We start from the raw sequence: 12,760 nt of genomic DNA, 5'->3' as shown, positions 1-12,760 counted from the left end.
AACAAGCTGGAAAACCACATCATTAAACAACCTCCTCCAGTTAGCAGGAAGAAACACAGACTTTTGGGAACATAGTCAAGGTAGAGCCTGCATGCCTGAGAGCTTGTCTTTTCCTCCTTTTATGTTACATTTTATAAAGTGATTGCAGCTCCTGCTACACCTTACCCAGGGCAAATATTAGAAAAGGCTCTCTAGAAAGACGGGTAAGAGCAAGAAATGTGAAAGGAAAGGATGGTGCAACAATGCTTTGCAAGGGTGGTTATAGAGATTACAGATGTTCAGTTCTTACATGTGTACTCAATGTCCTTGCTTCTGCTAGTATTTTTCTGATTATGTTTTCCTCAAAAGATATTTTTCTTATTCAAAAGAGGATACAATGGACCTTCAAGTAGAAGCTACAAGTCCATTTTGTCACTGATTTTCTTGTCTCTCTGGACTGCTGCATAGCCTCTGACACAGCAGGCTATCCTGAGAAACCTCAATATGCAGGACTATCTCCCACTTTCTTTTAACTCCAATTCTTCTACACAGCCCTAGGAAATCTCAGTGGCTGTGATATTTAGAAGAGTAATAGGGTTCCAATTTCTTTAGTATATAATGAGAAGTGTAATCTGGGGAATGATCAAGTTATTTTTTCTTTTTAAGCACTTTTTTTTCCTGACTTCTGTATATGGTCTAAAGTGCTGAGAGGAATATGATGTTTTTTTTGAATGTGTGCTGAGTGTTTTTCCAAAACTGCTGGATGGATTGCAAGTGTCTGAAATTCCAAGGTGGGGATTAAAGCAGCCTCTTTGAAAAGTGGCATGGGAGGTTTCAACCCTGAGTTTTCATTTCCCTGATGTGTTGTAAATATGTAATTTAGCACAGGAGCTGGCAGAAGAGTGTAAGAACATTAAGCATCTTGAAGATAGCTGGCAGAGTGCACATAAACAGTGCCTCAGCTCTGGTGCAGTGTACAGCAGCATGGTGTAGACTTCCAAAGATAATGAAGAAATCACTTGTTTGTTCAGGAAACCTATACCCTACAAAAGCAAACCTGTCAGGGCCCATAAAATGCACAAAGAGTATTTCCAAGGCATGTTTTAAAAAAATGCCTCCATGACTTATTTATAAAGCAGTAAATTCTAATGTGACTTGAAATGAAAGTATTTTTGGCTACCTACTTGTAGGTTAGGTTGTGTCAATGTGTAGACATACAGTTGTATAGCTGCTTTCTGTTAAAGAACATTTCAGCTGAGGATGCCTGGGGCTCCCGATGATGCCAAATGATGCCCTAAGTGGGCCCAGTGAGATCCTCATGAGGTTCCCAGGTATATGTTCCAAAGCATAAGGTCCTGCTCCTGGATTGGGGCAAGCCCTAGTATTGGTACAGAGTGAGGAATAACAGGATTTAGAGCAGCCATGCCAAGAAGGACTTGGGCTTGCTGATGGATAAAGAGCTCCAACGTGATCCAGCAATGTGCACTCCCAGCCCAGAAAACCAAACATATCCTGGGCTGCATCCAACCCAGCGTGGCCAGCAGAGCAAGGAAGGGAATTCTGCCACTCTGCTCCACTCTGAGACCTCCCTGGAGTACTGCATCCAGCTCTGGGGCATGAGAAGGCCATGGACCTGCTGGAACAACTACAGAGGAGGGCCATGAAGCTGCTCAAAGGGCTGGGAAGACAGGCTGAGAGAGCTGGGGCTGTTCAGCCTGGAGAAGAGAAGGCTCCAAGTAGGACTTACTGTGGCCTTCCAGTGCCTTACAGGGATGAAAATAAAAACTTCCAATTGTTTTTTGGCCACAGACAAGTACTGATCTCTTTAATAATTGTAGAATATTGATCACCTGCTCCATGAATTTTAGTGGTTATTATAACTTGCCCTAAAATTGTGTGAAAATTACTGAACCTAAATGAAAACTAATGGTGTGGCTCTGACATCATGCTAAGCAATGCTTACACTTGGGAAGTATTTGCATTTGTTATTTATTTTTTTCTTTAAATACCGCAGTGTTCTGGGAGATTTCACGACTTCTTCTATCAGTTACAATTCTGTTGTTTCTGTGAGCCAAAATAAGCAGCTAAGCTTACTCTTGTTACTACTATTGTAGTAACAATACAAAAATGAGGGCATTTTTCAAAATAACGTCCATTGGAAATAATCCATTTTTGCAAATAGAAAAAGATTATAGGATCAGTCTGGCTGCAACCATAAAGTCAATTCACAGTCCTTAGAATGCTCCAAGAATATGCAGCAGTTAAATTTGATATAATTCATAAAAGTCAGTCTTCTTTTAGGGTATGGTTAATAAACAGGATGAACTGATTAAAAATCTTTAAACTAACAGCTAGAACCCTTGGTATACCCACCATCTCCAGTACACAGATGAAGGTCACTCAAGACAGTGCTGTGTTTAGCAAATCACACAGTACTTTGTCTTGATTGAAATACAATTTCATGAACACTGAATTAAGATTTCTGACTAAGAAGGCACATACAGACACAGGCACATGTCAAATTTTACAAAACATTTCAGATACTTATGCACGTATTTTGATTATTTTGCCCCAAGGTGAGGGGGTTTTTGTGATCTTTTTTCCAATATGGAAATTCTTAGCTACAGAAGCAGTTGGTAATGAGCTACATCAGAATAATTTGCCCTAGAACTGCTTTGTACTTTATTAATCACTGGTTTATCATTATGTTTTTTATGAGAGCTTTTAACAAAGAAAGGCAAAGGGAAAAAAAGGAAGAGCTAGAATGTGCATTTAGAGAGAGACTCCAAAAATCTAGCTATATTTCTTCAAAACTAAAGAAACAGGGAAGAAAGAAGAGGGAAAGAGACTTGCCAGAGCACAGGTCAGAAATGGAGTTGACATTCAGTTGTTAAGATTTACCCTCTGGAGTGAGAACATCTTACTGCAGTAATTATAGGGGGAATTTCAGGAAATTAGCTCAGGCTTCTGAATCAGTTACACAAAGATGTGAAGCCCTGAAATACAAAGATGGAAAACAAAAGCTTAAACACATTTTTTGCGTAGCTTGGGCAATTCACACCAATATCACTTAACAGCAATAAATCATATGAATGTCTTTGAACATTGTCACCTAACAGACCCTGACATGGTGCTCAGTACTGATGAGCAAACTTGTGCCTGTCCTACATCCATTGAACTGTGGGTAGAATTAGTCATGCTGGTTGACAGAGTTAATTGAAATTCAGTCTTTTTCCCTTTCAATGAGTTACTGATTGACTTTGCTTTTGCAAGTCTAAATTATTCATGACAGAACATATGAAAAAGAACCCCAGCCTCTTGGTTATTTATGGAGTGTCCACTCCGACAGCGTGCAGCTTGTGATGAATTGCTGGAATCCATTCTGTTGCTTCTTGAAATGACCGTTGCAAACTTTTTAAGCAGGGGAGTAATGCCAGATAACCTGCATTTCAAACTGCATTTTCAAACTTTACTTTAGTCTGTGGGAGGGAAAAAATAATCTGATTTTCACTGACATGACGCCTTACATCTGTATGTACACCAGAAAATCCCTGCTTTTCCTGTGGAGATGCATGTACACATCTTTGAGCTTATTGACCAGATCTTACATGAGATCTGTTGAAAATTTGATTCACTGTGGACTGAGATGCCAGAAGAATTTATAAAACAATATAAAAATAATGAAGGATGAGTATGCTAAACACAGCAAACTGGATAAAAATATTCAGCTTTAATTAAGAACCAATTTGAAAGTCAGATCTGTTGCTGATTAAAAAAAGAAAAGGAAAAATCATCTTTGAATTCAGACAAGTGGGCTGTTATCACATGGCCCAAGTTCAGGCTACGGCAAAAGCTTACCTTAATCCATGCAGGCTGTCTTCTTCATTTTAAAAGAATTAGTCACATGCTTGACAAGCATTTCTAGATAAGAACTGAAGTCAGTTTAAAAATTTATTAACCAATGCATACCCGATTTTTTTTTTTCCTTGAACATGTTAGAGTTTATTAAATTTAGGCTGCTTTATGATAGGCAGCCTGACAGAGGGTAAAAAAATTGATGGTGTCATGCAGGCTTTAAGCTATGCATACACATAAAGCAATTTAAACCCTAGCATGTTTGTATCCCCTTGTTTGAGACAGTTGGGTTTTACCTGCCAGTGGCACCATACAAGTGGCACTTACCAATAAAGGCAAATACAGTGTTCATAGTTTCCCCTGCATTGGGTCTACAGATTTTGTGCTATGATATTGTATGGCATAAACAACTGGAAAAAACACCAGGAAGGAACAAGAATTTACAGATACTCTGGCAAGAAATAATTGCGAAATACTTTGTAGCCTCAGCTGCTTTTCAGCAGATGGCACTGTAAGAGCATTTCAGCTGAATTCCCAACTATACTTCATGAACTGTAGACATAAATTCATCTTTAACATTTAAATACGACATTTCAAAAAGAAAAATCTTTTTTTGAATGATTTTTTAAAATTAGTAGTGGAAAAGATAGCAATTAAGAAATAAAGTAATATATCACTGCTTTGGGATACTTCATTTTTGAGTGTTCCATATATATCCAATAAAACACGGTCATTTTAAATTAAATTACAGTGCAATTCAGCCTTTTTAAATGTATCTAAAGCTCCTATATTTTAGAGTATTTTGTCCTGGTGCTTAAGTGCATGTTATGTACTTCATGGGAAGAGATAATGTCAAAATAGGTATCACATTTTCTCCCTGGGTACTTGGTCAGTCTTGTGCAAAATTGAGAGCAGAACTGAACCAGCCTATATATGATTCTCTACTAAGGATTTCTTGTAAGCCTGTTGATATAGTGTCTAAAGCCTTTACACATTGATAAACACTGTGGATATAGATATTTATCTTCAGATCAATATTTGGATTGGCAGCTGAATAAAAAGATACGTGACTCCAAACTCCAAGCACCAGCTCAGCTGCCAGCTCAGCTGCTTCCTATCCTGCTTTTTCTCTTATCCCCTTTCCAATTTATTCCTTACAGCCCTTACTCCTTTCTCAAACATCAATTCTCCAATTGTTTTCTCTTCATTTAAGTGCTTCTTCTGTTGTCAATTCTCATGGAAGTCCTTGTTCACGCCTCCATCACCTGTTTGCTGTCTGCTCTTTACAAGGTCCATGGGAACTACAGCCCCGGGCACTGCCATGGGCCCCTTGTCCACTCCAACACTCCTCGAGGAACCAAAGATGCGGAGTGAAAAGCAGACATGTCAGAGCTAAAGGTGAACTGGAAGAAAAATCATGCACAATATTACACTCACAGAACAACAGAGTATGGGTTGCTTGAAGGAAATACAAGTTCTGAGGCTGAGAAGATGCACAATCTTTCTGAATCTTTAGCTGATGGAATTGTTATGATTTATTAATATGGAGAGGACTAGTGAATTTTCTATTCTAGATAAAAAGTCTTTTTGACAAATCAAAATTTCAAATAATTTATTTTCCATGGGAAAAAAAAAAATCAAATATTCAGAATACTTTTTTTTCAAACCTCAGAAGTACTCTTAATCTTTTAAAGTCATACAGTTCATTCAGTCTCTCCATACCACCCTTTTTCCAGGAAAAGTGCAAGAGAAACTTGAATTAGCTCAGAAATCAACACCACAATTAGGGTTACAATTTCATATAGTACATATATATATAGTACATTCACATATTACGAACAGCTGTTGGGAAAGAGGACAGGTTATGGGTACTGCTTTGAGTTAGGTTTTCCTGATATTTTCCCTAGCTCCAGCTGATAAAATAGTGAACTTTAAAGAGGACAGCAGACAAATAGTGAGAAGAAAGAGTGGACTGACAAAGATGTACATACCTTGGGCAATATGGAAATTAAATACTTTGTTATAAAGCATTTAAGTTTTCATTTAGTTGACTCATTATCTGTGGCTCTGATTCAACACTGCATTTGGCTACTGTTTGTTTTTACTGAGACCAGTAAAGTAATAAACGTGCTTGAAGATCGTGAATGCCCTCAGCAATGCTGCATTGCCTCTTTGTTCTGCAGACGCCCACCACTCTTCAGAATTCAGTGTCTGAATGACGAGGCTTTGGCCTAAATCTGATTAAAGATGAGTCTGGGACTTAGACATTCGTGACAAAAGAGGAAAGACAGATGAACATCTTCGCAGGTGAGGGACAAATGATGCAATCAGATGAATGGATCACACTTTGGGGGATGAGGATGGGAGAGCTAATAGAGGACTTTGTGTAGTGTCCAAAGAATTAGGGCTGGTAACATTTATGGAAATCTAATTTCCTGGCAGGTAGATGATATGAAAGAGACAGACCAGTCAATTGTCCAGCATAGGCTATAGCTGAATACAGAGTGCTGACTGGAGGGTCTGTGAAAATGCCTAAGAGTCCTTGGTATGCATAAAAAAAAAAAAAAAAAAAAAAAAAAAAATTAAGAAAAAAAAATTAAAAAAAAAAAAATAGGGAACATGGGGTCCTTAGAGAGTATTTTGAGGATCAATTGCAAAAAATCTTTATACTTTGTTCTTTATTGTTCAAAGGAACAAACTATCTTTAAGCTCAGATTTGTGTAACTTCTGTGATTTTTCCACGCATGTCAGGAACAGGATGCAATACTTTTCCCTTTAAGAGAAAATGATTATTTTTTTATTAACATATATCCACTTATTTCATATACATGCATTTGGCTTCATGTTAGGAACACCAGAAGTACAGTAACAGATCAGTGCAGAATTCCATCTCAGTTCAGGTATCCAAACCTTCTTTTGAGAAAAAGTCTCCTTAAATGTAAGGAAATCAGATATGATTCGGGTCATATAGGAACTATAAAGGTCATATTTCATTTTTTTCTTTCAGAAGTCATCAAAAAGTATAAAAGAATAACTGTGCTGCAGCTCTTATGAAAAGATCTCTCTTCCTGAGCAGGGCTGCAGTGGGATTATGCGGCAGAAGGAAGCTCTAGAGGCAGTGACTGACTCACACCAGCAGTGGCTGAAGAGACTGCATATTTCCCTCTAAACACAAGAATTTAATTCAGCTTAATAAGATCAGCAAATGCTTTGCCTTTTTTTTTCCCTTAAGAGGACTTCTACTCAAACAAAGATACTGCCTCAACACAGCTGTCAATCTTTGAATTTATTATCTGTGTAGCATTTTACTGACAACAGAAATCTCCCCAAAACAGTTTTTTTCCTCTTTGTTACACCTGCATCCAGAATATACTTCGAAGGTGCTGCCCATTCTTCTTCCTCTGCCTTTAATATTGCATCCTTATGTGGGAACATAAAATCTTCTTGAGATAATTTAAATTGCTTGTCCTGAGAATAGAATCACCCCCAAACCCACTGTCCAAAGTAGCAGCTATAATTCTAGTAGCAGCAACCTAAATAATTTTACTATTTTCAAATGCATTTTAGATACCTCACAGTCAGTTCTTATGTATAGTTTGCTTTGGAGATATTCTCATGTTCAATAGGAACACTAACAAAGTGTATCATGAGGTTGAAAATGTATTAAATGATTTTAACATTTACAGGAGGAAAGTTGTCCCTTTTCTAGAGTAGATGTTTTTGGATGTTTTAAAATATTATCATAAAGAAAAGTAATTTCAGTTCAATGTTCTTCCCTGTTGTTTCAGCCATTCATCTCTTCTCCTAGAAATTAAATCAAATAACTTTGAGATTTAAAAGAAGGAAACAAATGGAAAAAAAACCCCACACAGATATCAGAACATGTCAGAGTAGAGACCTTGGAACACAAGCCACTTTAGCAAAGTGCCACTGTGGAGAGGGGTCAATGTAGCTTCTAAGTCACATCCTATTAAACCTCAGCTGCTAAATGTCCCAGGGCAGTCTTTGACCCTCAAATCCTCTTTTTCCTGATTCTGCTTAGCTAGTGTTTGTGTATAGGTCTATCCACACAAATTCTACATTAATCAATTAAGCCTCAAAATTTTCTATTTGCATCCAGACACTTTTACTGTGAATATGCCCCTTTCTAAGTGCAGGAAGGTTCTTTGGTATTAACAGTTCTCTGCCCTCTTCAATCTGCCAGCAGATCTCTGCAGAAGCAGAGGGTTTTGATACAAAAAAATAAATATTGCTCATTGTGAAAAAACAAATAAGGGTTAACTTTGTGCAAATGCACTCCAAACACTGTAAGAAAAAAAAAAAAAAAAAATTCACAGAAGGGGAAAAAGCCCAGAGAGTAAAGAGGCTGTGATGCTCTGGCAGAGCAGTGGTTTCCCACGGTGAAGCTGTGCTATTTGCAGGAATTCTCATCCAGTGCAGGCAGAAGGAGACCATAATGGCAGGAAGTTCAGGAGGACCTGAGGAGAGGAGTGTAACAGGTGGGCACTGGCTGCTTGGGTATGTCTGAAACTCTGCACTGAGAAATGTGGGATAAAGGGAGTGGGAAAACCAGCTCCAGTCCTGACCAGCCCAGGGGTGATCAGCCAGGCTACAGGCAACACTGCAAGGAGCTAATTCTGTTGCTGCAGTGATTGCTGCCTGGAAGGTGGAAATCAAACACTGTAATTGATTTGTAGGCCAGCTAGAGACCTTTGCCTGTGAGGATATGACACTTTAAGGAAGAATGTGAAGTGTGACATAAGGTCAGACAACCTGCATTTATGTAATCTAGAAATGATAGCAGTCTCCCTCATGCATGGGCTGGGATTTTCTCTCCAAAAAGGCCTTTCTTCCTCATCCAGTCTGTTTCTCTAGGATGCTTTGTAAGCCCCATATGATTATGAGAGGTTTGAGAGTTCTCTTACAGGTGTCTCCTGTGATGTCTCTCAGTCCTTGTCCCTTTCTAAATAGATACCACAAATAGATATCACTTTTTAAATCCTTCTGTACACAAATACTGAAAGGATCAACTTTACCCAACTTAAAATAGGGACTAGAGACCTCATCCAAAATCCAAAGAACTCTGCAGCTTCTATGCACAGGATAAATTTAGAAGAAAACTTCCTTATATTTTCAGCTCAATGGATATGTATAGAGGTATCTTACAACCTTGAAAATTTCAAAGTAAAATGCATGTACAACTCTTTCAATCCCATTTAAAACCCCTGTTTAAATCTCCACCTCATGCTTCTTTAAAAAGAGAGTATTCTGAAAAGATAAGATTTTGACACAGGAAAGACTTTGTACACATGCTTAACTATGCACACAGCATTTAATCTGAGTTTCAGTGAAATGCACAGTGGTGCACAAAGATACACATAAATCTGGACTCTTGAGGCTTGTTCAAATTTCAGCTTTGTGAGAAGATTGTAAAATAGATAATTTCTACAAGTTGCAAAAGTTTTGAAGGTCTTTTTTTGAAGAAGGGACAGTTTTGTGTGACTATATGGAGGGAGCAGCTGTAAAGAGGAAGTAGAAGTATCATTATGACTATGCTTGTAGGGTCAGGTTCAATTATCTTTGAGATATACAGGGATTTTATGTCCCTTATCCCTGCTAACACCACTTGCTTCTGGCTCTGGTCATGTAATGGCAGAGCAGCTGGATCATTGTGGATCTGTCACGTTTTTCACAGCTTGCTGACCTGGCAAACCAGTGTGGATTATTGCAAATAATTTGTTTCTTGACCCATAATCATACGGAAGTGCAGATTTTCATATGGTGTTCATTTGAGAAAAATGGCCAAAAGCTGTTTTTATTGGTTGAAGACAATTTTGACCTGAATGTGAGTTGGAATGTTAACCATGTGCATATTTCGATTTTTGTGGGGATCTGGATTTGATGCCATTGGGTCAATGACATGATAAAAATTTGTTAAAGGCTTGTAAAGTGGTAAGCTTAAAAATACTTTAAATAGTGTTTTTAAAATTAAACAGGGACTGTTCAGTAAGTTCACCCTATCTCTAAAAAAAGCAGTATAATGACTTCTTTAGGGGAACCTCTCTCAGCATATAATAAGTAATACCTTGCTTCAAGACACCCTTTTTTCACCCCTTCTCTGTTCCCTGGCTTATTCCCAAATGCCTGGACCGCTGCCTTTCTGGATCCACTGTCAAATATCTGAGATTACTGCCAGAAGCTTGTAGCTCACTTATATTTTAACAAAATAATTTTATTTTGCAGTCACTCATGGGGTTTTTTTTGACCTTTTCTTCTTTCCTCAGGATGGATTAATATGTTGCTGTTCAAAAAAAGGAGTAAATGGAAGATGGATACAAATAACTGTGAAGTGTGTAATGCGTCATATGATTTATTCAGCACGGTACATTTTCAAAATTAATTATACCTAACAAAAAACTAAGACTGATGGGGTTCATGTGTGGGACTGCAGTTAAAAGACATAAAAGCAATGGTTTCTCAATGACCTGAAATTTTAGTACAATGACTTATCTAAGAGTAAAATCTAAAGCTCCCCACAAGGAACAAAGTTGAATGCCACTAATTTGAAAAATTATGCCTTTGGCTGTTTTTTCTGGAACATGCTATCAGAGTGCAATTATATCACTATTTTCTGTCACAAATGGGCATGAAAAATATAGGATTTTTATTTCCTATTTGTGTGGGTTTTATCTGCAAGGACTCAATATGAACTGTGATTGGCATCATTAAGCCCCTTTTGTATCTAGGATACCAGTACATCCTGCATTGTACTTCAGAATACTTTCTGATTGAAAGTACTCGCTCTCCTGAACAAAATTCAGCTAATAACTTGCATGGGTATACACACTGATTCCAGGTAGCTACACTGGACTCTTCCAAATCCAGCCTGCAAGTGCAGTATTTTACATGACATGTACGAAGGATGGGCCAAAACCATCGCTATCACATACAAAATAATGCGTTTGTTCAGAGCTGCCAGCAGTTCTAATGGTGCCAGTATGATTTAAGGATGTAACTATCTTGCTAATTGTGCTTTTTGCTAAGATCACTGTAAAGCAGTGAAGAGAAATCCTTTTTACAGTAGGTAACCTAGATTACTGCTCTGCTGGACCTAGAGAGCCCTACCTTCCTTTGCAAATGATGGTGTCTCAGACTAAGATAAGACCAACCAACAAGAATTATTTCTTTGTGTTAACACAACGGTATCGTGCTTTAACTACAGGCTGTGACAAGCACCCCTGGCTCCTGGATTCACAGTCCACTCTCCAAACACCCCTGATTCACAGTGTGCTCTCCAACTTGCCTACATTAGTGGAGCCAACAGAGTGAAAGCAAAGTTGCTTGAAGTTCTCATGCTTTGTCTCCAGCCAACCTGACGTGCAGCTGGCAAGTCTGGCAAATTTTACCCACCTGCAACCCTGCGAATTCTTGGCACAGAAGAGAGGACAATAAACACAAAACAGATGACCAGAGAACACTTGGAGATGAATTAAAATACTCAGGCCCATCTAATACCTTATCTATACCTTAAATATGTGCCACAGCTAAATGCTAGAGGCATCTGTGCTCTGCTTCAATGTCACTGTGAGGCTGCAAGTCTGAACTGTCTAATCTTAGCAACTCAGCCCTAACTCACTTTCAAAGCAAATCTTTGGTTCTGTAATGTTTTATCCATCACACGATTTCTAAAGACTTTTTTTTGCATGAATGGGTAGAATCAAGGTCTGCAGAGAAAATGACAATGGATTCTAATTTCTGTTAAGACTGATGGAAGATATAAACCTCATCATTTACATGACAGTCCTGACCCAAGCACTGGGAAACATGAATTGAAATCATAATTTGGTAATAAAATCAAAACTGTCCTTTTGAACTTCAAAATAAATTAGAGTAACTTGAGTTGCATCTTAATGGTTTGAGCATTCACCTGGGAGAGAAAAAGCACTGAATTTTGTTTTAATAATCACATTATACATTATAAATTATAGCACAACCACATTATTAAAACAGAGAATGAGTGATGAGTTCCATGCTCACAAGTTTGTACATGTGCTTGAACTAAGAGAAGAAAGCAAATAGAAACCAATCAAACAAAACCAACAGAACCAGCAGTGTTCTTGAACTTTCATAAGGTGAAGCCTTGTGAAGTCAGAACCATATTCCCCCAAAGAACTGTACACTTATTTGGACAGTAAAGAAGAGGTGATCTAGTCTGCATAGCTATTAATGTAAGGACCCCTTCTACTCTCTTTGCCTCTTACTAAAACTGTGTCCTAAGAGGACATAAAATTCTGGCATGTCCTCATAGGAAAACAGAGGCTTCATACTAAATAGAGCCTATTGTCTTAGCAGCTGAAACTGCAGAACAAAAGAAAACCCAACCTCCACTTCAAAAGAACTAGATTAGAATCACAAAGCTGAGTATTCAAAAGCAGGGAAGTGGCAGAATGAAGAAAGCCAGAACTGTCTTTTTAGCAATTTTGTCTGTAAGTATATGACTGCATATAATTGAAAGGTCATCATCCTTTGTTTGCTGCACAACATTGAATAGTTACTATTTTCAAACTGACGAGTAGTTACACTTATTTTCTTCTTATTGTTGCATAGATAGCTCCATGCCTAATACAGTACATTTTGAAACCTCAGAGCAGTAGGAGGTGATGTTAACTTCGGTTTTATGGCGCTGGAACTAAGATGAGATGCAGTGTTTTCACTAATCTTGAATGATAATTTGGAAAGAGAAGCTCATTTTTCAGAGCTCATGAGTTTGCACAACATGTTATACATATGACATACAAATATGCATCCAACAGAAAATATTGTTTTAATTTAATGTTTTTTCTTCTTAAAATAGAGGTGACACTTTTCCCATTAAACTCCTAATATTGAAAGTAACCTTGAAAATAATGCTGTTTATTATACAAAG

Source organism: Hirundo rustica, chromosome 2, assembly GCF_015227805.2.
Source record: "Hirundo rustica isolate bHirRus1 chromosome 2, bHirRus1.pri.v3, whole genome shotgun sequence".
In the NCBI taxonomy this organism is placed as follows: Eukaryota; Metazoa; Chordata; class Aves; order Passeriformes; family Hirundinidae; genus Hirundo; species Hirundo rustica.
The sequence above is the reverse complement of the archived record's forward strand: the minus strand, read 5'-3'. Positions refer to the sequence as shown.